At 35.1% G+C, this 25490-nt stretch overlaps 2 long non-coding RNA genes across 4 annotated transcripts in view; one reads left to right on the top strand and one right to left on the bottom strand.

Annotated features, from left to right (window-relative positions):
• The window catches only part of LOC119866402, a 79836-nt gene extending 62668 nt beyond the window's left edge, over positions 1 to 17168 (bottom strand). The window contains exon 1 of the long non-coding RNA XR_005380025.1: positions 17091 to 17168. This is a non-coding gene — a long non-coding RNA (uncharacterized LOC119866402). The remainder of the gene's footprint in view (positions 1 to 17090) is intronic.
• LOC102153698 overlaps positions 1 to 25490 on the top strand; it is a 223004-nt gene that overhangs the window by 81162 nt on the left and 116352 nt on the right. For all 3 annotated transcript variants that reach the window (XR_005380024.1, XR_005380021.1, XR_005380020.1), the window contains exon 2: positions 22887 to 22982. This is a non-coding gene — a long non-coding RNA (uncharacterized LOC102153698). The remainder of the gene's footprint in view (positions 1 to 22886; positions 22983 to 25490) is intronic.

The raw sequence follows: 25490 nt of genomic DNA, 5'->3' as shown, positions 1-25490 counted from the left end.
GAAAACAAAAAATACATGGAGACAAATGAAAATAGAAACACAATGGTCCAAAAATCTTTGAGATATTACAAAAGCTGTTCTAAGAGGTAAGTTTATAACAATACAGGCCTACTTCAGGAAGCAAAAAAAAAAACAAACCAAAACAATAAAACCTCCCCAAACCTCCCAAAACCCTCAAATAAACAACCTAACCTTATAGTTAAAGAAGAAAAAGAAGGACAAAAAGTCCCAAACCAGTAGAAGGAAGTAAATAATAAATGTTAGTGCAGAAATAAAGGAAATAGAAACAAAAACAAAAACAAAAACGTTAGAATAGATCGATGAAACGAGGAGTTGGTTCTTTGAAAAGATCAAGAAAATTGATAAACCTTTAGGCAGACTCATCAAAAAGTAAAAATAAAAAAGAGAGGACCCATATAAACAAAATTAGAAATGAAAGAGGAGAACTAACAATAGACCACAGAAATACAAAGGATTATAAGCAAATTTTATGAAAAACTTATATGCCAGCAATTGGAGAACCTAGACAAAATGGATATATTCCTAGAAAAATATAATCTCCCAGAGGAGAAAATAGAAAAAATAGAAAATTTGAGTAGACCAATAACCACCAATGAAATTGAATCTGTAATCAAAAAACTCCCAGACCACACAGCTCACAGGTGAATTCTACCAAACATTTAAAGGAGAATTAACATTTAGTCTTCTCAAACTTTCCCAAAAAATAAAAGAGGAAGAGAAGTTCCCTAATTAATTCTATGAGGCATGTATTACTCTCATACCAAAACCAGATAAAGACACCACAAAAAAGGACTATGGGCCAGTATCTCTGATGAACATAGATGTAAAAATCCTCAAAAAAAATATTAGCAAACTGAATCCAACAATATGTTAAAAATTTCATTCTCAAAAAAAAAAATTTCATTCTCCAAGATCAAGTGTGATTTATTTCAGGATGCAATAGCCACAAATCAATCAATATGATACATCACATCAACAAGAGAAAGGACAAAAACTAAGTGATCATTCAGCAGATGCAGAAAAAACATTTAACAAAGTATAACATCCATTCATGATAAAAATTCTCAACAAAATAGGTTTAGAGGGAATATACCTTAACATAATAAAGGCCATATATGAGAAACCCACAACTAGTATCATACTTAATGGTGAAAAACTGAGAGCTTTTCCCCTAAAATTAGAAAAAAAAAAATCCACTCTCACTGCTTTTATTCAATACAGCACTGGAAGTCCTAGCCACAGCAGTCAGACAAGAAAAAGAAAAAGCATCCAAATCTGTTATGAAGAAGTAAAACTTTCACTATTAGAAGATGACATGATACTATATAAAGAAAAATCTAAAGACTTCACCAAAATCTACTAGAACTGATAAATACATTCAATAAGGTCACAGGATACAAAGTCAATATACAGAAATACGTTGCAATTCTATACACTAATAATGAAGAAGCAGAAATAAAAATTAAAAAAGCAATCCCATTTACAATTACACAAAATAATAAAATATCTAGAAATAAATTTATCCAAGGAGATAAAAGACTTATATTCCAAAAACTGTAAAACATTGCTGAAAGGAATCAAAGATGACACAAACAAATGGAAAGATATCCATGTTCATGGATAGAAAGAACAAATGTTACAATGCCCATACTACCCAAAACAATTCTCAGATTTAATGCAATCTCTTTCAAACTACCAAAGGCATTTTTCACAGAACTGGAATAAATAAGCCTAAAATTTGTATGGAACCCCAAAAGACTCTGAATAGCCACAGTGATTTGAAAAAGAACAAAACAGGAGGTATCATAATCTCAGATTTCAAGATATACGACAAAGCTGTAGTAATAAAAACAGAATGATACTGTCATAAAAATAGGTACATGGATAAATGGAACAGAATTGAACGTTCAGAAATAAACCTACAATCATATGGTCAATTAATCTTTGACAAAGGAGGCAAGAACATGCAATAGGAGAAAGATAGTCTCTTCAACAAATGGTGCTGGGAAAACTGGACAACTACGTGCAAAAGAATGAAAATGGACCATGTATATTATCACATACAAAAATAAGCTCAAAGTGGATTAAATACCTAAATATGAGACCTGAATCTATAAAAGTCATAGAAGAGAGAACAGATAGTAATTTCTTTGAATTTCTTTTGGCTATAGCATCATTTTTCTAGATATGTCTGATGAGCCAAGGGTAACAAAAGCAAAAGATAAATTATTGGGGCAACATCAAAATAAAAAGCTCTGGATAGGAAAAGAGTGGATCAACAAGACTACTTAAACAACCCCACATCCAAAAACCAAATAATCCAATTAAAAAAATGGACAGAAGACATGACCAGACATTTCTCCAAATACATACAGATGGTCAATAGATACATGGAAAGATGCTCAACATCACCCATCATCAGGGAAATACAAAACAAAACCACAATGAGATATCACCTCATACCTGTCAGAATGGCTAAAATAAAAAACAGTAGAAATAGCAAGTGTTGGTGAGTATGTGGACAAAAAGGAACACTTGTGTGTTGTTGGTGACAATGTATACTGGTGCAGCCACTGTGGAAAACAGTATGGAGGTTCCTTGAAAAATTAGAAAGGAATTCCTGAATGTTCTAGTAATTCCACTACTGGGTATTTACTCAAAGTATATACTAATTCAAAAGGATATATGTACCCCTATATTTATTGTAGATTCATTTACAATAACCAAATTATGGAAGCGACCCAAGTGTCCATCACTAGATAAATGGATAAAGAAGAGATGTGCGTATATATATAATGATATATAATGATATTACTCAGCCATAAAAAAGAATGAAATCTTGCTATTTGCAACAACCAGATGGATCTGGAGGGTATAATGCTAAATGAAACAAGTCTGTCAGAGAAAGACAAATACTAGACAAATACTATATGATTTCACTCTTATGTGAAATTTAAGAAACAAAATAAAGAAACAAGGAGAAACCAAAAAAAAAAAAAAAACCCCAGACTCTTAAGAATAGAAAACAAACATGGCTATACCAGAGGGAAGGTGGGTTGGGGGATGAATGAAACAGGTGAAGGGGATTAAGATTACATTTATCTTGATGAGCACTGAGTAATGTATAGAATTGTTGAATCACTGTATTGTGCACCTGATACTAATATAACACTGCATGTTAATTATACTGAAATTAAAATATAAAAAAGAAAGCCATCAAAAAAGATATGGCATCAATTTCCAGAGCATAAATTTGAAAAATAACACTTTTTAATCATCTAATGAGGCCAACTTAACTGTGACATCAAAACCTGACAATGACACTAGAAGAAGGATAATTATAGGCAAATTTTACCAAAATCAGAGGAAAAAATTCCTAAACAATATATGAACAAATTGAATCCATGTATATGTAAAAAAGATAATACCTGTTGAGTAAGCTGAGTTTGTTTCAGTATTGAAGATTTGGTTTAAAAAGTATTTTTTGAATAAATGATCATGGTGGCAGATTACTCAGGACTCATTCTTTCATTATGCATGTATTAAATAAGGTAGTACATGTTTCAATAAATACGTGTAGGAATTTGAGTACTACTTATCGCTTTGCATTTTGTAAATAATAGAATTTTTTCTCTCTGTTCTGTATGGTAATGGTGGAAAAATTAAAAAATGGAAAGAGATTACACAATGAGACTCGCACATTTGTGGCCACTTGTTTTAGTCAATGGTTGTCTGCAGAGCATTGAGAAATGAGTAATTTTTTAACACATCATTCTAGAATATTCAAATATCCATGAAAGGTAAATAAATTTTGACCATTCAACCATAATAAAAAAAATCATTTCCAAGTAGATCAAATGTTAAAGGCAAAACAATAAAGCTTCTAGAGTATAATAATAGAACACTCCTCTCTTTTTCTCTTCCTGTCTGAGGTGCTTGCAGAGCCATGGGCTTTGGTGCAGACATGGCCAAGTCCAAGAACCACACCACGTACATACAGTCACAAGAAATCCTGGTCACAAAGATAGGAATTTCTTAAGGGGGTAGACCCCAAGTTCCTGAGGAACTTGTGCTTTGCCAAGAAGCACAACAAAAAGGGCCTGAAGAAGAAGCAGGCCAACAACGCCAAGGCCATGACTCCAGGTGCTGAGGCTATCAAGGCCTTTGTCAATCCCAAGGAGGTTAGGCCCAAGATCCCAAAGGGAGGCAGCCGCAAGCTCAATCGACTTGCCTACATCGCTCACCCCAAGCTCAGGAAACATGCTCGTGCCCACATTGCCAAAGGTCTCAGGCTCTGCTGGCCAAAGGCCAAGGCCAAGGCTCAAACCAAGGCCCAGGCTGCAGTTGCAACCCTGGCTCCTGCTCCTGCTCCTGCTCCTACTCCTGCAGCGCAGGTCCCAAAGGTGCCAGGCCTCCACAAAGGCTCCAGTGTAGAGGTTTCTGCCTGCCAATGTGAGGACAGAAGACAGGTATGACCCCTGGCCCTCTGTCTGCATGGGTCTGGTGTCCTCCTGTGCTATTTGTACAAATAAACCTGTGGCAGGATCTGTCAAAAAAAAGAACACCTTTACATTTTAGTAGGAACAGATACTCTGAAAAGAAGCCCTAATGAATTTTATGTATATTTTATCACATACTTAAAAAATCCATTATATCAAATAGGATCCCTAAGGAGCAAGCAAAAAAAAAAAAAAAAAAGAAAGAAAGAAAGAAAGAAAGAAAGAAAGAAAGAAAGAAAGAAAGAAAGAAAGTCCTAATGTGCAAAAATGATAAAACACATTGAAATTGAAATTATGAATTAGTGTTCATCTTATTCACCAGTAACATTGTGAAAAGACTAGCCACAGAATGAGAGGAACTGTTTAAAATGTTCATTACTCACAAAAAGTTTGCTTTGTAGAATATATAAAAACTTTTTTACAAGTAAATAAACAAAATTAAGAAGACCATCAACCTAATAAAAAAATGAGCATGCAATTTTAACAGACCTTTCACCAAAGAGAAATTGGAATGACCAATAAATGTATGAAAAGTGTTTGTTCTCATTAGGAATCAGGAAAATGTATATTAAAGCTGCATGAGAGACCTCTGACTACCCACAAGAAAGCTGAAAACAGGTGTTGGTAAGTATATAAACAAAGAGAATTCTTGTGCACTGCTGTTATCCACTATCAATGTGTGCAAATACGTTGAAAAAGAGTTTTTCAGTTCCTAAAATTGAATATACATATATATATATATATATATACTTTATCACAAAGAAGTTGCAAAGTTGTATAAAGAAGTCATACACCAAAAAAATGTGTAAACACAGGCACTAAGAGATATGTATAAAATTGTACAAGGCTGCATTATTCATAATAGTTCAAAGCTGGAAACAAATCAGGTGTCCATGAATGAAATGATACATGATACATTCACAAAATGCAATAATACCTTTCAATGAAGTGAATTATTACCTGTGGTAGTATAGATAAAACTCAGAAATAAAAGGTTAAGTAGAAGATGCCAGACATAAAATGAGGCAATTTCCAGAAATGAAATAAAGGAAATCAGACTCTACATCTAACCAGGATATGTTTCAAGCATCGAAGATACAGAAAAACAATCTTGAACATGCATGAACTGAAGGGGTATTTTACCTGTGAGCCCTTACTAAATACCTAGTAGAGGAGGTACTTCACCTAACAGACAGACTGCTAGGGAACTGGCGAAAGAACTGATGCACTTAATATACTTAATCGTAGAACTAAAAAGTTGTGTTAAGAGTGGAAGAATAGAAACGAATATTACATGTCTGGAAAATAATAAAGTAATCAAACTGATTTGTCACATGTGTAGATTAGTGTGTCTACAAGTTATACAAATAGGATATTGAACAGTCCCATCACAAGGATCCCTTGTGCTGTCCTTTTGTGGCCAGCTATCTTTCTCCCTCCCTCCACTCTGGCAACCACGAACTGGATATTTTTTAAAGCAATAATTAGAAAAAAAATATCACCTTAAAGACATTTGTCCACTTTTTTTTAGTACAGTTAGAGAAGCTGATACTAAAAACCACACATAGGGACACCTGGGTGGCTCAGTGGTTGAGCCTCTGCCTTTGGCTCAGGGCGTGATCCTGGAGTTCAGGGATAGAGTCCCACATCGGGCTCCCTGCATGGGGATTTTAAGATTTTGTTTATTTATTAAAGAAATAAAAATTATTAAAATTTTAATATTTTGTTTATTTATTCATGAGACACACACACACACACACAGAGAGAGAGAGAGAGAGAGAGAGAGAGAGGCAGAGACACAGTCAGAGGCAGAAGCAGGCTCCATGCAGGGAGCCTGATGTGGGACTCTATCCCTGGACTCCAGGATCACACCCTGAGCCAAAGGCAGACACTCAACTGCTGAGCCACCCTGGCTGCCCAAATAAATAAAATCTTAAAAAAAATAAAACCCACACATAAAAGTAAGTATGCAGGAATAGCTAGGAATCTCTGAAAATTAAAATAAATGAGAGGGAACAGTCCTGCCAGATATGGAAGTAGACTATAAGGTATTTATGCTTAAAAATGTTTGGTATTCATATAAGGAAAGAGACATAGTCTAATGAAATAAGATAGCCTAGAATATGGAAATTGAGTACATATTAAAACTAGCATTGCAAATCACTAGGGTAAAAATGAGCATTTAAATACGTGATACTTGGATAACTATATGGCCATTTGTAAAATAAAAAAAAAATCAGATAGATAAACCTCACGCCATATATAAGAATAAACTCCAGATCAAAAAGTGATATAAGCCAGAATAAAAAGGCTGAAATTTTATAAGAGGCGCTGGGGTAAAGATAGGTGTGGAAAAGGTTAACAAGGGTTCAAAATCGATATTAGTAAAAAGTTTGTTAAATTGAACTACATTGAAAAATAAATGCTTCTGCATGGCAAAAACACTGCCATAAGCCAAGCTGAAAAACAACTGACACACTGGAAGTAAATAAGTGCAACATATAAAAGAGATAGAGAAATATTAAAACTCATATAAAATAACTCTTATGTAAAAAAATATTTTATTTATTCATTCATGAGAGACACAGAGAGAGAGAGAGAGACAGAGACAGAGACAGAGACAGAGATAGAGACAGAGACATAGGCAGAGAGAGAAGCAGGCTTCATGCAGAGAGCCCAATGTGGGACTTGATTCTGGGACTCCAGGATCACGCCCTGGACAGAAGGCAGGGGTTCAACTGCTGAGCCACCCAGGTGTCCTAAAAGAACTCTTAAAACTTGAAGAGAAAAAAAGATCAGAAACCTGAGAGAGAAATGGGCCAAAGGAAAAAAAATCATGGAAAATAATGATAAAAAATGATATAAAAAGGGCCTTAAACATGTAAGATGGTGTTCAAGTTCAGGTTTAGTGCAAATTAAACAACACTAAGATCCATTTCTCAACTATCACAGTGCCGAAAATTCAAGACCAGCAGGCAATATACTCTATTCCACAAGGCTTAGGATAACGGGACTCCCAGAAGTTGCTGGTAGGAATGTAATTTGGTGCAACACTTAAGGAAGGAAATTTGACTTTATGTGATAAAACTGTATTTGGATTTGTCTTTGATCCAGCAATTACTCTTTCAGAAATTTAGACAGTGTATCTAGGTTAATGGCATATGGGAGTTCTTTGTTTATATTCTTCTGTATCAAAATAAACCTTAACAAAACTATGCTATGGTATTATCAAAATAGTATGTTTGGGGAGGAATGCTTGCAAGGGTGGGTAAGGAGATTCTGTAGTACTGACAGTATTCTCTTCCTTAATTTGGGTGGCCAGGAATTCATTTTGCTACAATTCATTGGAGTGAATATTTATGTGTTGCACACTTTTCCATAAATATTATATATTTGAATTAAGAAGTTAACAGATTATATTCTAGTTGTAAGCCTTTTACTGAATAGAATGAGCTATATTAACATTCTATTATGTGAAAAATACTAAATTGTGTAGCTTTAATGATCATCATTTTGGTTTTTTCCAGTTTAGAGTTATTAAGAATAATGTTTACATGGATTTTCTAAAAAGCTCTTTCCAGGGATGTATTCTTGTAAGAGGACTAAGTCATAGGATGCACACATGTCCAACTTTATATAATGGTGCCAACTGTTGTCCTGAGTGTTCTTACCAACTTACTCTTCTGGCAATGGTTTTGTAGCAATTTCTCTTGATTCATAATCTCTTCACCAAAAGTATTAACAAACATCTTAATTTGTGGAGGAGGAGTACTTGGAAATTAACTCATTTCCCATGTACTCACCAATGTAATAAAAAATGTGTTTGTGCCAGATATATACATATTTTTAAACTAGAAGTGCCAGAGAACATGGTTTATGTTACTGGTAGAAAGTCAAAACCAGTAATTTTTAGATTTTACTATCAATCAGTTCTGGATTTGCCCTCCTTTTCGCCTCTTGTCCAAAGTATGTACGTTCTAAGAGACTCTTGGGGCAGCAGCTGTGGATAGGGTGTCTGTTCCACGGCAGTCCTTTGTATTTATGTTGGTATCTGTTGAGGTTGACAGTCCCATCTGGTCCTTGGGCAAAGTTCTCTCTCTTTGTTGACATCCACTAGGTGTCCATATGCCCGCCGGTCTCTGGCTGCTTGTTCTACACTGCAGCAGCTCTCTAGTCATTGAGAAACCTCTTCAAAGTCCACAGATCTTTTCACCTCACTTTCATAACATTTTCAAGAGCATGGAAAAATTACATTGTTTTCCCATATCATGTCAAGGGTGATATGGGAGAAAACTTGATGAGGCTATCCTTGACTCCCTATACAGCCATCCCCAGCAGGATGGAAACTTCTTCAAGTCTCCTACTCCCCATGGTCTCAGACAAAAAGTCCAGCAAAAGTATTCTCTTCTCAGATGTGCACACACTTCTAGAGATGATACCATGGCCTCTCTGTCAGGACTGGGCACAGAGATCCCTAGATCATACCAGCATCTTACTCTCTCTACATTTCCAACCTTTCCCTCCACTTAGAGAATGCTGTTAGGTGGAGGTGAGACAAAATATGTTCTTCCAAATATTTCCTATCTTGCCCTTATGCTTAAATATCAAGGGGACTGTGGTATCTTGTTTTCTGGTTCTGCTGTGAAAAATTGTCCAAGGCCATGGCTACTTCTAATCTAATGGTTCTAAGTGAGTGGTAGTTCTGGGATAGCCACAGTGAGTGGTGATTTATGGAAGTAAACAGAGAGCATTTTATGCAATAAATACATAAAATACATTATTGCTTTGTGCAACATCTCGCTATTTAAGCAAAGTACAGATGCATGTAGAATATGTAGCTGTGTTGAGCCTGTCAGCCTCAATACCTGGGCTAAGTTTCTTCAAAGTTTGTGACAAAAAAAGTGCTGCTCCTTTTCATAGGGCAGCTGCTCTCTGACTATACTCTTTCTCCTCCATGAGGAACAGGTCCTGAAAGCCACCTATGATCATAGCAGACATAGCACTGAATGTTCTATAGGTAACTTTCTTCCTTTCCTCCCTCATGTAGGAAGAATTTTGCAGCCAAAAAGTAGAATGAAAAAGCAGAGCTGATGCTGAGAAGCCGGCCAAAGTATGGGTTTTCTCCTCCTCCTTTGATACTCTGGAGTGTTTCCTTAACAGATTCCTCAGCTCCTAAGCAAAAATCCTGTTTGCTTGAGTACTGTGAAATGCTAATGTTGAGGTTTCTGGTCTTAGGCTTCTTCTCAGAAGAGATTCCTATGGGAGGGTGCCCCCCTCAAGTCCCTTTTGTGAAGACATTGGTCATTTTTGTAGAGAAAGCTTATAGGTTCTTAAGACCCTGTTTTGACTCCACTGTGATTCTAGGTGTTTGGGGAAGTCCAATTTCCAAAGGGGAGTTTTGACTTATTTGGAAACAACTTGGTTATTCTATGAGTAGGAACTTTTTCTTTTGGGGAAGTAAAGTTAGTAAACTTAAAGATCATTTACAGTTTAATTTGAGTTCGTATTTTGCATGTAATTATAAATAAAACATTGCCTTTGAGAAGTTAATGATTCCTTAACAGATTCCTCAGCTTAAGATTTCATTAAGATTTAGTTAGATGAGATTCCTACTAAAATGAAAACTATAAATATGTTGTCCAAGCATTCATTAATACATGTTTTTTTGTTTGTTTTCAGCACCATACAAGACCTTGAGAAAATAAAGTGAATCAATCCTGTGTGGTGGATTCAGTGAGCATTATTTGGCTATTAGTATGCTCAACAAAAAAGATGGAATCAAAATAATAAAAAGAAGAAGGAAAATAAGTAACAGCAATTATGAACCATAAATATTGATGATAAATGGTGAACGTTCTAGAGCACTAGACTTTTTCCAGATTATTTCAGGCCTGTAAACATCATTCAATAAGTATCTAACAACATTATGCTAAAGTATGGTTCTAGTTTTAAGAAACAGAAGGAAAATGAGAAGATATTCAGAAATCTTTGCCTACTGGGATCCCTGGGTGGCGCAGCGGTTTGGTGCCTGCCTTTGGCCCAGGGCGCGATCCTGGAGACCTGGGATCGAATCCCACATCAGGCTCCCGGTGCATGGAGCCTGCTTCTCCCTCTGCCTATGTCTCTGCCTCTCTCTCTCTCTGTGACCATCATAAATAAGTTAAAAAAAAATTAGAAATCTTTGCCTACTTTTGATGTTGTTATGCAAAGGGTCTCTTTCTCCTTTGTGCTATTCTTTTCTATGTCATTGGGAATGCAAAAAGAACTAAATTTGTAGTACATTCCAAGTTTTTCAGAGATAAGGAAATTCCCTGTCTTATCTCTATAGAGCTCTAGCTAGTTATGATATTATTGGGATTAGGAACTCCATCCAACAATGAAGACACAATTGAAAATATGATTCTAAAGTCACTCTTCTAGGAAAATTAATGCATACAAAAATACCATAGAGTTAGAAAAACAATAGAAGCAAGTTTTCAAACCTTTCCTACTGCCTTCATAGGAGTAATTTGTAAAGAAAATACTTTCCCAATTGGCCATGATCTATATTTTTGAAAATATATTAAGGCAAACCTCTGTCATTGACCTTTTAGAGTTAAGGAAAGATTCAATTATGTCTATGAACTGAAACCATTGTAGAGTCAAAGGAAGTCAGGAAATAGTTTCATAATTATAGACAGTAAAAGAAAGTGAAGAGGATTAATTGGGGTTAAAGTGCAAGATAAGATGTTCTCCGATGCTGTTTTTCCAGTTGCCTCATTGTGATTTTTTTATGACCTTCAGTGGCTCCAAAACAGTAATTTTGAGAATTCTGCTAAAGATGTAATTCAGATGTAGTTCAGAGTATTCAGCCTCTGATCATTTAAATGTGCTTTACAAAATAGATATAACTGACATACACAAAAATGTATATATTTTATAATTTGTATAATGACGAGACTATTACAGATAATAAAGGCAATACTCTTGTATTTACTATATTTAAAAATCAGAATATAAGTATTTTCATCTAGCTTGTGTTAAAAATAAAAATCTTTTTGTCAACCCTGGATAAGGGATATTTTATCGGCTCACCTAATTTCCTTTCTTCCTGTGACCATGTTATAGCTGCATTCCTTCCATACACTCTACTGTTAACACGGCAAATGGTCTCATTCTCTTTTCCCTCACACTGAAGCCTGGTAAAATATAATTATTATTGTTAATTAAGAAGAATAACGTGATTTTATTTGGAATATGGAAATAAATTCATAACTTTTTTTATCATAAGGCTAATTTAAATTTGATTCAGTTCAAATCGGGTAATTCCCCCAACACAAAGGCACCCAGAAAAAATCTGGATTCCTGGAATTGGTCTAATTCATATTTCCATTAAGTCGAGTAGACTTGATTGAAGAGCTATGGTTGGCATTGTGACCTGAATGACAAAGCTGTGGTGAATTTGGAAATACCTCACAAGATCCATCCTTCCTCATTCTATTTTTTTTTTTCTTCTTTTAGTTAGAAAACCCAAAGCTATTTTATATATATTCACTAGACATTGCTTGGATGTTGAAACTACCAATCAGCTTGGCAGTCAGATAAGTCCTCAGAATAGTGATGAACTATTGATTTCACTTTGAATTAAAAAGCATATGCTTGGAAATGGAAGAGAAAATGGTTTTTGTTTCCCTCTTTTGTGAAGCAAACATGAGCATATCCAAAACTGATACAAAACTGATTTTTCTAGTTTCTGGTCACTTTTGAGATCTGTACTTTTATTTTAACATAGGATAAAGTATGTGTTGGTTTGTGGGTGTTTTTCTTAATCCAAACACTTTATAAAAGAAATGACCATTGTTTACTCCTTAGGAACAGGTAAACCAAGTTTTATACCAGAAAGCCAATGTGACTAACAGTGAAGTGGTTTGCCAGGTCCAGAAGTAGCAACTTTATTAGGTAACCTCTAAACACTTTTTTTCTTTTACTATTTTAAATTACTCTTTCATTACTTATATATAATTGCTTTCATGTTCAGGTGACATACTTTTCTTGAGGTGTAATTTACATTCAGTAAAGTTCACTCCTTTAAGAAAGTGTATAGTTGGATGAAATTTTTAACATCTTTACTGAGGCATAATTGACATATAATAAACAGCATGTGTTTAAAGTGTACAAACTGATAAGTTTTGGCATGAATATATCATTGAAATCATCACCAAATTCAAGATAATGAACATATTCATCACTTTGAAAAGCTTACTCATGACTTTTTGGCATCTCTCGCTTGTCCCTGTCTGCTCCTACCCTTCCTGTCTCCAGGAAACCATTGCTCTGTATCCTGTTATAATTGGCACTTTCTAGAATTTTACATAAATGGAATCACACATTATGTGATTTTTTTTTGTTTGCTCTGGTTTCTTTTAGTCAGAATAAGTATTTTGAAATTAATCCATATTGTTGCAGTTATCAATTGTTCTTTCTTTTAATTGCTAAATGACAGTCTGTTGTATGGATATTCTAAGGTCTGTTCACTGGTTGACCAACATGAACATTTTTTTATAGAGCTGCCATGAACATTCACACTTGAGTCTTTTTATGGAAATATGATTTTATTTTTCTTGGTTAAATATACCTAGAAGTGAGACTCCTCTACCTCCTCACCAATGCTTGGCATGGCAAGTTTTCTTTTTAATTTTAGCCATTCTATTAAAGATATGATGTTCTCATTTTGTTATAATTTCAATTTTCCTATTGGCTAAGATATTGAGCATTCTTTTATGTGTTCACTTGCTGTCTATGTATCTTCTTTGATGATATATCTACTTACATCTTTAACCATTTTTATATTGGGTTGTTTTCTTATCATTGAATTTTGAGAGTTCTCTCTATATTCCAGATACAAGTTATTTATCAGATATAGGAATTACAAATTTCTTCTGGTCTGTAATTTGTCTTTTCTTTCTCCTAATAGTGTCTATCAGAGAACAGAAGTCTTTAAATTTCAGTAAAGTTGAATTCATGAATTACTTTTTTTATGGACAGGTTTAATTTTGTCCTCTTAACGTGATCACCCTCTTTTTTTATATTAACACACTTCATATCAGTTACAATAGCCTAGGTTATGCCATAAAAAGAAACAATCTCCCAAGGATCAGGAGCTTATTAAGTAAAGATTCATTTCTTGATGATCTTACATGTTGAACATGAGTCAGCAGAAAGCTGGGTTCATAGCAATTATGCAAGGATCCAGGGCAATGAAGATTGCATCTCAAAATGCAGTGGGGAGAAAATATGAAGAATTGAGTGGACCTTTGTCATTCATGAATGACTCATGTCCCTTCATCTCACTTTGGATTAGGAAAGAAAGTCATAGAGAATTTCCACTCAGGCAATTAGAAGGCTTTCACTCTCTAATTCCTAAGTCAGTAACTAGGCTTCAGAATCTACCCTAAAAAGCAACAGAATACTAAGACTGGGCAGACCTCAGCAGAAGAGTCTTTTTCAACATTCCTCTCACAGGTAAATGTAGAGGACAACGGATAAGGACCAATAGGAGGCAAAACTATGGCTGCAACAAAAAGAGACCACAGGACTGGCTTCAGTGCCATATTTCCTTACACCATCTCTGTCCAGTTGCACAGAAGGGATTTTATTAAGGATATTCTGTGGGGTTTGTTACCACTAATTGCTGCAGATATCAGGGGTAGATAAATTGATATTTTTATAATTGGTTATAGCAAGACCATCTGGGTCTCAAGGAAAGGAAACTATCTTCCAAATATCCTGGATATGCTTCTGGAAGCTATAATGGAATATGGCTTTTTTCTCATTGGAGAGAAGACTGGGTTGGCTTTCTTTTTGTATTTTTTTAATATAAGAAAAGAACCTTTGTGGAATTATGTGAATGGAAAAAGAGTGGGCAACTAATGGGAGGAATGTAGTTATAGATTCCTGTTTTTATCTTCCCACTCTGTTTTGGCAACAGCCTACAACTTGATTTGTGGAAACTGTCCTTCCTCACTGCAAATTTAACTCCTTGGTAATGGAAGATGGTTTGTGCATTTAAATATTCTGCATTCTCCTTTCCACAATGACTGGCCCAAAAATAAACCTATGAAGCATAGAATTCTCTCAGACACCTGTGGAACTTTCAGTCGGGTGTTGGGAAAGAGATATTTTCTTTCCCTTAGGACTGATAAATTTGGTGGTTCTATTATCCTGTTTTCTGTGGCTCCACTTACTTTGTTCAAACTGCCTGGGGAAGCCCACATATTGTGGTAAAGAATGAAGGAAACACCCAGGCAAAAACAGACTTAAGAAACTTCAGGAGGGAATGAGGAATGGAAGCTGAAAGAGAGGAAGAGAAAGATCTGATGATATTATTTGAGTTCATAGAGTCTTGAGTCACCTTATATCTTGAATTTCCTATTATTTCTTATAAAAGATGTCATCATCTCCCACCTCTCCCAAATTGTATTTATTCCGGTTTCCATACTTTGTCACTGAGAGAGACTTGTCTACTAATATACTAAGGTTGTCACACAAGAATAATAAAAGGCAAGGTATATATATATATATGTAACTGCCCAACTTTCTTCTCAATAGAAAATAAGGAGAAAGGAAGAAACAAGGAGAAAGGAAGGTCATTGTTTTGTATCTTGTGAATTTATTTTCATTTTGAGTTGTGTAATTGTAAAATAACCCATGTAGCCGGTTTTAGAGTTTGGCAGAATTACTCCCTAAGACATCTGGGAAATCTTCCCTGTTCTGTATTCATACATTGCATAGGCTGTGCAGATGTAGTCTGTAGGCTATATTATCCTAAAGAGTCTCAATGTGCTCTTTATGCCAGAATGTACCACATCTACAATCAAATTATTTATTCAATAATCAATCCTTGGCCCTGACTGCACATGTTAGAATACAGCCTTTAACTTCCAAATGTGTTAAAGCACTGGACAATAAAAAAACAAATAAACAAAAGGCAGAAAAGGACAGTGGCTAGTGGCAACAACCTCAGTCTACTGTCACATTCCCATAAAAATACAAAGACAACCCAAGATTACAGTTTCTAGATCATGAGTTCTTCATTCAACTTATTCATTTACTATTCAGCATCTGATTTATATCTTGCCCTATGTAGAAAGTAAAGGTCCTTTTTCTCAACAAGCTTTCAAACTTCAACCCAGAGACAGGAGATACCTTTCTCTGATGAACTATCACTTAATCTCAGGATTAGAGTTTTCCTGACTTGCTTTGAAAAGAGAGAAAGATCTGTGAAATGTGACTTCAACTTTAATAAAAATTTGTTACTGTCTTTCTCCACTATTAATGATTAATATCAATATATAGTCATAATCTTGTGGTGGTGTTATTTGGATGAGGATTACTGTCAAATGTCATATTTACTCAAGTAAGACAGAGGAGAATCTATGCACTTATCTGTGAATAAGGACACATTCAGTTTCTCATTTAAGCAAGCAGTTATTTCAAGAACTTACTTAAAGACATCAAGAGCTTTGGGGTGTCTGGGTGGCTCAGTTGGTTAAGCTCCGACTCCTAATTTCGTTCAGGTCATGACCTCAAACCCCATGCTCAGTGGAGAGTCTGCTGGAGATTTCCTTTCTTTCCTCCTCCTTCTGCCCCTTCCCCTGCTCACATACTCTCTCTCATAAATAAATAAATAAATAAATAAATAAATAAATAAATAAATAAATAAATAAATAAATAAATAAAAGACATCAGAAGATACAAAGTAGACCCATGATGAAAAATGCTATGGTTTACTCTGTTTGAGGTTTGCTTTTTGAATGGCTAGAATTGGATCTCCAAGATTTGGCTAAACCTAAAATTCCATGACAGTTTGGCCCCTGGGTGGTTTAGGGAGTTAAGTGTCTACCTTCAGATCAGGCCATGATCTCAGGGTCCTGGGTCTGAGTCCCATATCAGGCTCCCTGCTCAGTAAGGAGTCTGCTCCTTCTCTCCCTCAATCCCTCCCAACTGATCATGGTCTTTCTCTCTCTCACTCTCTCTCTAAATAAAAAATATAAAATCTTTAAAAAAATTCATGACAATTCAATACCTTACTTTTACTGAATCAAATAATTTAACATTCAGATTTATGTACACTACAAATAAGTAGATGATCATTACTTACAAAACATTTTTATTAAAGGAATAAAGTAGCGTTTATGAAACTATGATTGTTCAGAAAATAATTTTGCATTTTTTCATATTTCTGGACTCAGCTCTTTCTCTCTCTCTCTATATATATATATACATACATATAGTATAGGCAAACATATACTTCAAGGTATTAAAATTTGATGTTGAAAACAGAAGCGTTTACTCATCAAAGGCAAATACATTTTGAGAGAGAAAGATAAAAATTAATTATGGTATAAAATTTCCTTTACTGTGGTTACTGATGTGCATTCAAGAGCACATTTATATTAGACAAAATAAATGGTTTATATCAACTTTCTTCACGTTCAAGCACTCTATAAACCATGTTTTCCTTTATGAGAGTATATTTTAATAGAACCCTAATAATATTATTTCTGTTACATATATGATATGATTACTTACTCTCAAGAAGGCATAGAAGAATCTGGCTCATACAATTTGGAGACTGAGTTCTCTAAGTTCTGGCACTTGCTATCTACTTTGAGTCTCTGAGAGGAAATAAATCTTTCTATTGCATCAAACCCATGAGAAAGAAGTTAGGAAATCATTTAGTCAAATTTCAAGTCTTTCAGGGTAAACAAGGTCACTTGGCCTCTAGTAGCTACGTATGTGGATTTGACTCTTGCTTCAGCTTGTTTCCCAACAGCCACAGAAGAAAAGTGCCCAGAGCCTTTTATTGTATGGGGAAAAACTAGGAGATATTTTTCTCATCCTTTTCTTTCCACCTTGGTGTAAGGGTGGCAACCTGCCTAGGGCCTGTTCTTTAGGAAAAAGGGGAGGGGGGGAGAGAGAGAGAGAGAATGTCTTCTCTTTTCATTCTTTTCATGGAGAATGGCAAGATGCCAGGAAATGGAACTGAGCTTTGAAGGGTTGGAAGAAGCTGCTTTAAGTGTGGAATTGGGCAAGAGAGTCCAGCTTATGTATACTGGTAGAAACCTCCAGGAATTAGATTTAGAAATATAAAGATTTATTCCATTTAGCTTTTAAAGATTTTTAGTTACAAACCTTTATTATTTTAACCCATGGTTTGAAAATGGTAACAATACTTTGACATATTTTTGAGTATGAAAATGTTTATTAATACTTTAAAATATATTGGAATTATTTCTCTTCTTCCTCTTGCTCTTTTTTCACCCTCTGATTTCCCCCTCTTCCCTTCACTTGCTTTCCTTCCCCTTCTCTTTCCTTTCTAAATAATTCATTCTTAAAATCATTACGGGAGACAGTGCACAGCAGACGTTTGTAGGGGTTGAAGAGGGAGGAGAATCAAGGTTGCTCAGAACAGGATGTCTGAGCCCAAGCACAATGAGGAAGACAGGCTTAGGATAGACCCTCGTACAGGGTATCAAAGACTTAGAGAGGCAAGAAAAGTCCAAGCAGGGTGAATAGGATGTCTGCATATGAAGGCTGCTTAGAATAAAGTATCAGAGACCAAATATATTGAGGATTATGTTCATAAATAGAGTGTTAGAATACCAGCTGATTGAAAAGGTAGTAAAACACGAGTTTCCCTAATGGGATGATGTGGTGTCACTGTGACAAGTACGGCCTAGCAAGGTATGTTGAGCCCACATGGAGAGAGGAGAGTATGGATAGGGGAACTCAGTATGAGGCGTCAGAACTCCATGCAGAGGGACAGCCTGTTAAAGTCTATGTGGGTTCATAAGGGCATATCCTCAAAGAGGCGGTTTTCATGCAGTGTCAGAGACTAACCACGGTAAGTAGGACATCTGCACAGACTGGAATGGGGTGGTGGAGTCTAGGCAGGGTGAGGAGAGCATCTACGCACGGGGGTAACCAAGCACAGAATGTCAGACTCCAAATATGATGAGGAAAGGGTCTGCACTGGAGTGTAAAGACACAGGTGTTGAAACCTAAGTGGGGTGAGGAGGACATCTGCATGGAGGACAAGGTGATAATGAAGATGGAAGATTGGTTACCTACAAGGGAACTGGTTAAATAAGTATTGCAAAGAATATATAAACCAGGGTTCTCACTGTCAGAAAAAGGAATTTAAATCTGAAATAGAAGAAAAATAGAGTGAACCCTTTTGTGATGGATTGTAATGGAAGGAATCAGTATAAATTAATGGTTTTCACCAATACTAATGACAATAAAAATCACTATGGAGTGTAAATGTGTCTGTGAATATATACATTCATAGATGTGTACATACATATATTTCCTAGCTTTGTCTACATAAAAGGCTTGGGAGTAATGACCCCTAACAAATAACAATGTGCATATCTAATACTCAGATGTGGGTTACCATATGGAATTCTTTCATAAAAGGAAGCAAGACTTCTTAAATAATGGCCAATTCTAGGACTGAGGAAGAGAAGTACAAGATGAACCAGGAATATGTCAGAAAGCAAATATGCTAAAGAATTAATGCTTTATATCAAAAGAAAAGACAAGCTAGCTGGAATGGGCTCCTTCTACCCACAAAAGATAACTTTAGCATCAAAATATATAATGATAGTAATGCATGATGACTCATGAAATAAAATAGGAAACCAGATACCCATATATTTATGAATTAATAAAAGAAGAAAGGGGAGTTTGACGAAGAATAGGATTTTAACTTAACTTCAAAGTTGTTGCCCCCAATAAACTTAATCATTTCAAAGAGAAAAAAGAGTGATTTTAAGTGGAGAAGCATGGTGGACACCATTGTATTCAAATGACCAAACTGAACATCACCATTAATGGAGCAGAATTAAAATCATATGCACCTGATAGAATGCAATGAGAAGAGCACAGCATCAGTTCTGTGATATTCCTGACAAAGATGAGTATCTTATGTCTAATAACTATAATAATTATCTTGGCAACTTTCTTGCAAATAGTTTAGAAAAAAATATTCTTCATACTTGTATTTTTTTCTGTAAGAATGTGATTATTTCAAAACACGAAAGTTAAAAATAAATTTTACAATTAAATTTAAATGAAATCAAATGGGCTAATGGAAGGATTTCTTGAGGTGTAGCACCAAGTTTGGAACTAGTACTTATGGCTGAATGGAAAAGATATCTTCAAAGGCAGAAGATTCAGTTTATTCCAAAGTCATTTTGGAGGGTAAGAGTAAGAAGGTTTTTTTTGTTTGTTTGTTTTGTTTTTGTTTTGTTTTTTATCCCCCCTGTGGCATATTCATCCATGGCAATCATATCCTTACCATGGCATAATTGTAAAACTGATTTTTTTAATTTAAATTCACTTAGCCACCATATAGTACATCATTAGTTTCAGATATAGTTTTCAATAATTCATCAGTTGCACATAACACCCAGTGCTCATCACCCTGAAGTTTTTAATTAGACACGGGTTTGTATTTCCCTATACCATATGCTAGATGTTTCAAGTTGGACAAACCTTTCTAAATGTAAATTTTCTCACCTGTAAAATGTGAATGGTAATTTCTGTATCACAATACTGTAATTAGGTAATTAGAGGGATAACCATAAGGTACATGAGGCAGTGGTTGACAAAACAAAAGGAAGGAAGGAGAAAACAATGTATTGGAATCCCACATGATGAGTATTCAGTTAATATGAAAATTATGTTAACAAAAAAAGAGAAAATTATGTTAACTATTGGAATATGGAAACATTTTAAATAAATGAAAATTTATATTCATAACATTTTATTTTTATATAAACTTTATTATACTATTTACCAAATTTACCAATTGGAAAATTTGGCACATTTACTGTCTCATTCTTTCTATAATGTCTATAGACACATACATACAGAGAGTGTGTATTTATTCATTTATTTTCTGGACATTGTGCCCCAATAACCCTAAATAATTCAGATTGTATTTCCTGAGGGAAAGGGACTTTAGTGTAATTTCAAATTTAGGAACTTTAAAATGATACAGTATATTCTTAATCCACATTCCATAATCAAATTTCACCTATTATTTATGACGATTTTTTCTCATGCATTACATTTAGCTGCCATATTTCTTTAGTTTCATTTAATTGGAAAGTTTCTCTGCCTTTTTTTTTTATCTTTCTTAACCTTAGTATTTTGAAGACTATAGTTCAGTTGGTTTTGTAGAACTCCTGTCAATTTGAATTTGTTTCATGATTCCACATGACTAAATTCAGATTATACACTTTGGGGAAAAATATAAATAAAAGTAACATTTGTCCTTCTCAGGTCATCACATTACATGAACATGCTTCTTTCAGTTAGTCTCAATATTCATGATATTAATTTTGATTACTTGATTGAGGTGGTGTACACTTGGTCTCTCCAAACTAAAGTAACTGCTTTCCTGTCTTTAATTAATATCTAGTGGAGAGGGCACCGCGGGTGACTCAGCGGTTTAGCGCCGCCTTCAGTCCAGGGCCTGATCCTGGAGACCCAGGATGGAGTCCCACATCGGGCTCCTTGCCTGGAGCCTGCTTCTCCCTCTGCCTGTGTCTCTGCCTCTCTCTGTCTCATGAATAAATGAATAAATAAATAAAATATTTATATATATATATAAATATATATATATTTAGTGGGGAAATACATTGAAACTATATACATATTATATTCCTCATCAAAATTTCAACCTACTACTTTTAGGATCCATTGATGATTTTCTAACTCCACCAATAATTCTTCTATGTTTATAAGTTTTCATTCTATTTTATAGTTTCCCAGCTGACTCCTTTGTTTATGATCCACTTGACCCACAGAATCTTATTTCATTCAATATATATAATTATTATTATATATTTTAATATTATATTGAAAATTCCTTCAAATTCCTTCAAAGTTCCTTTGTTCTTTTGCAGTGGCCCCACCATCACTTAAGCACATCCTATATTTCTGCTGTAAGATGTTCTAAGCTCATCTTATACTTTTCCTACCACAACCCTGGAGTCAGCTATTTCTCTGCAGAGACCTGGCTCCTCTTATTATAAACTGTTTTTTAGAAATCGCGATCTGTCCTCTAAGTGATTTCATTACTACTGGGTACACAATATTTTTTTAAGAATCCACACCTGTGAAAAGGAAGGCTCCTGTGTAAGTTTGAATAAAAGGAGAAGTCCAGTTGTGATGCCTCAGGCAATGATGCCAATCAACACAGAGAGGACCTCTGGAGCAAATACTGTCTGTGAAAATTGTCCCCATCAGATCAAGATGATTAGCCTTCAGATACTCACCTCCATCAGTCACTGTATATGGTCTACTTGGAAAAAGGAGTGACTTCAAGCAAGGTGGCTCTCTGCAGCCAGCAAGGCTGGCTACTGGTAACATCCATCATTTCTGGGTAGCTAATTTTCTTCTTAAAGGGGTATCTAGGTAGTGTACCTGCAGTCTGTCAGACCTCTTTCTATGTTCCTAACTATCTTCTCTGATAATGAGAAACTTGGCTCTTATTAATCCCATTGTTTTTGCATTTGCTCAAGCCCAGACAGCAGAGAAAATAGTTACCAAGTTGTTAATTCCAAACTGTTAATCACCGCAAAATGAAAAGCTATTGACTGAAGTTCGGTATTGTTTATAGTTCTTTTTTGAGGTATCAAGTTTCAATTCAGTGAAATGCACTAATCTTAAGTGCACGTCAAATGACTTCGACAAATGCATGTACCCATGTACCCTGTACTCATAGAGGCATATAGAATATTTTCATCATTTTCCAGAAATTTTCCTCTGGCTCTGCTCTCACAAGGAGCAACACATTTAATGATTTTTTTCAACCACTGTTTAGTATTTTCTTTTATATCACCTCATATAAATGCAGTCATCCAGTATGAATTATTATTATTATTATTATTTTGAATATGAATTATTTTGTGTATGGCTTCTACTCAGTATTCTCCTTTCCTCTCTTCATTTGAATTAATCAAATTTTTCATATTTTATTTTAATTCTTCTACTGGTACTTTAGCTGTATTCTTTGCCTTATTTTTTGAATGGTTGCTCTATAGATTGCAATATATATGTATCTTTAACTTATCAGAGTCTGTAGATTTGCTATTGTATTATTACACATCAAATCTAAGGATCGAATACAAGAATTTGGTGGTTATATTGTTCCATTTATCTCATCCTCTATTATTTGTGCTATTATTTTCATGTATATTATAGCTACATATATTATAACATCCAGAATAGAGCATTATAGTATTTTATTTAGGCAAATTATAGATCTTTTAAATAAACTAATGGGAGAAAATTGGTATCTTCTTCACTCAGGCATCCAGAGGAAGGAATGGCCATTATTTAGGTCACGACTTTCTTGTGACAGAGGAAGGAGAACAAGAGGATTGGTGGCTTCTTGGACTGGCAAAGGTCAATTTATGCTTTCATTTTATTGCTAAATAAATTGGGTGGAAAAGTATAATCCTGCCACAGGAAGACACTGCAAGTGTCATACTAGTGAGTGGAAATATGTAATCTTCCAAGAAGGAAGATTAAATAGGATGCAAAATCAAGAAGGGAAATCAAGATGGGCATTAGGTGGAACAGGATTTTGACCACGTATGTTTAAGGTGTCTATCCAATATCCAGATGCATATTAAATCGATTATTGCTTGTTCTATATTATACAATTTGACAAAGCTATATAGAGACTGGCTCTATAACTTAGAGATAAAACCTGCATTTTGCAGTCTAGCCTTCACATAATGTTCTTTTTTTCAATTTAATTTTATTTTGAAAAATGTATTTTAAAGAGAGTGTGAGCAAGGGAAGTGGCAGAGGGAGAAGGAGATGGGCAGACTCCTTACTGAGTGGGGAGCCTAACAATGGGCTCCATTCCACAACCCTGAGATCATCCCCTGACCCTAAATCAAGAGTTGGATACTGATCCAACTGAGCCACCTGGGTGCCCCGGCCTTCACAAAATGTTCTAAGACAAATCCTAATTCAGATTATTTGGACTTTCTCTAAAGGAAATCATTTGATTTCCAGATTCTGAATAACAAATATTGAAAACAATAAATATCAAATTAGTTATTAAATTAATACAATATGGCCTCTTTCAGACATGATGCAAGGCATCTTTGTGGATGTACGAAAAGATATTGCCATCATTATTGGGCCTGAATATTTATATTCCCTTCATTATTGTGCCACTAGTGAACCCATCAATTCTCTGGTCCTTCTCAGAGGCTCTCAGTCTCTTATGATTACAACATGATCTAAATGGCCCCAATAGTTCATCATTAAAACCACCCTCATTACCAACACCTCTAGGTCTTTTATTCCCATAGCTACCTATCCAGCTTCCTCAATACCAAGTAAACGTAGATGTACGTAGCCCTTCTAGATGGTGAATTCTAGGGGGAAAATGAGGCATAACTTTTCCAACTAGTTCTGTTATGAACTTGTGTTCTTCACAAGACTAGAGAAAATACAGATATTTTTTTAAATTCCAATTTTCCTTGTAAGCATTTTTAGTCCCTTATCTATGGGAAAACACAGTCATTATTCAAGCAGCATGTTGTTTAGATCATTCAGCTTTCCCAAAAATAGCTTTGGAATAATGCCATCTGCTTGTTTGGTCATCAAACATACAGGTGACTTGTAAATGAAAAAGAAAATCTGCCTATACGTTAGACACAAATATATTACTTTCTGACTTGTAAAAAGCCTGGAAGTCTGTTTTTAGAACATGAAAGCACACATTATTCTATATATTCAGATTTTTACCCCTAGACTAAGCTGGACTGTTAAAAACCTGAACATTTATAAATATATTCCATTCCACAATCTTACTCATTGTTTTTGTTGGCTTTTGACAAAGTGTCCTTAGCTCTCATAGTTTTATGAAACTCAGAATAGTATATTTTTTAAGGATACATTTGAGGATACAGTCATCATTCCACTTTGGATCCCTATATATAAGCTTACATAAGAAATATCCATCAGAATGAAATGCTATGAGTTGTTGTCCCTGAGAAATGTGTGTGTATTCTGCTCATGAACAATGAAATCATGAAAATGACCATTATAACTTTTTAATTTAGGTCATCCGGAGCTCATAGTCGTATTTTCAAATATAATAGAGCAATTATATAAACTGTTTCATGATTTTGGTTTTTTAAAATTTCTTTAGATAAGGTTCATCTTTTTGTACAAATCTTTTTTTTTAAGATTTTATTTATTTATTCATGAGAGACACAGAGAGAGAGAGAGAGAGAGAGAGAGAGGCAGAGACACAGGCAGAGGGAGAAGCAGGCTCCATGCAGGGAGCCTGACGTGGGACTCGATCCCAGGACTCCAGGATCACGCCCTCAGCTGAAGGTGGCACTAAACCACTGAGCCACCCGGGTTGCCCTTTTTGTACAAATCTTTTTTTTTTCTTTTTGTACAAATATTAACTGGAAAGAGATAAGGTATGAAATTATTAATTCATTGAGTTTGAGATTTCATTGCTGTTGGAGAATCTATTAGCTTTCACTCATCTATTCAGCACCCTTCCCCACCTCTACTCTAGCATTCCAGTCTCTAACCCCAGCTGTCCTCTAAATCTTAATAGATGACTTGCCTTCTCTCTTACAAATAAAAGCCATAAACAAAATCTCTCTACAAATAAAATCCATAGATGAAAACCTCCCTCAAGGTCACATCCAATTTACCTCTCACTTTCTCTACATTTTTGTCTCAATTTTTTAAAAAAATTACTTATTTATTTAAGAGAGAATGAGAGTTCATAACCAGCGGATCTGTGAGGGTGAGAGGCAGAGAAGCAGAAGGAGAGGGAGAAAGAATCTAAAGCAGATTCCTTGCTGAGTGCAGAGTCTGAGGAAGTGCTAGATAGATCCCATGAGTGCAAGATCATGACCTGAGCCAAAA

The sequence above is a fragment of the Canis lupus genome, chromosome 27, assembly GCF_011100685.1.
Source record: "Canis lupus familiaris isolate Mischka breed German Shepherd chromosome 27, alternate assembly UU_Cfam_GSD_1.0, whole genome shotgun sequence".
NCBI classification, from domain to species: Eukaryota; Metazoa; Chordata; class Mammalia; order Carnivora; family Canidae; genus Canis; species Canis lupus.
This window is presented reverse-complemented; position numbering and strand designations above follow the sequence as displayed.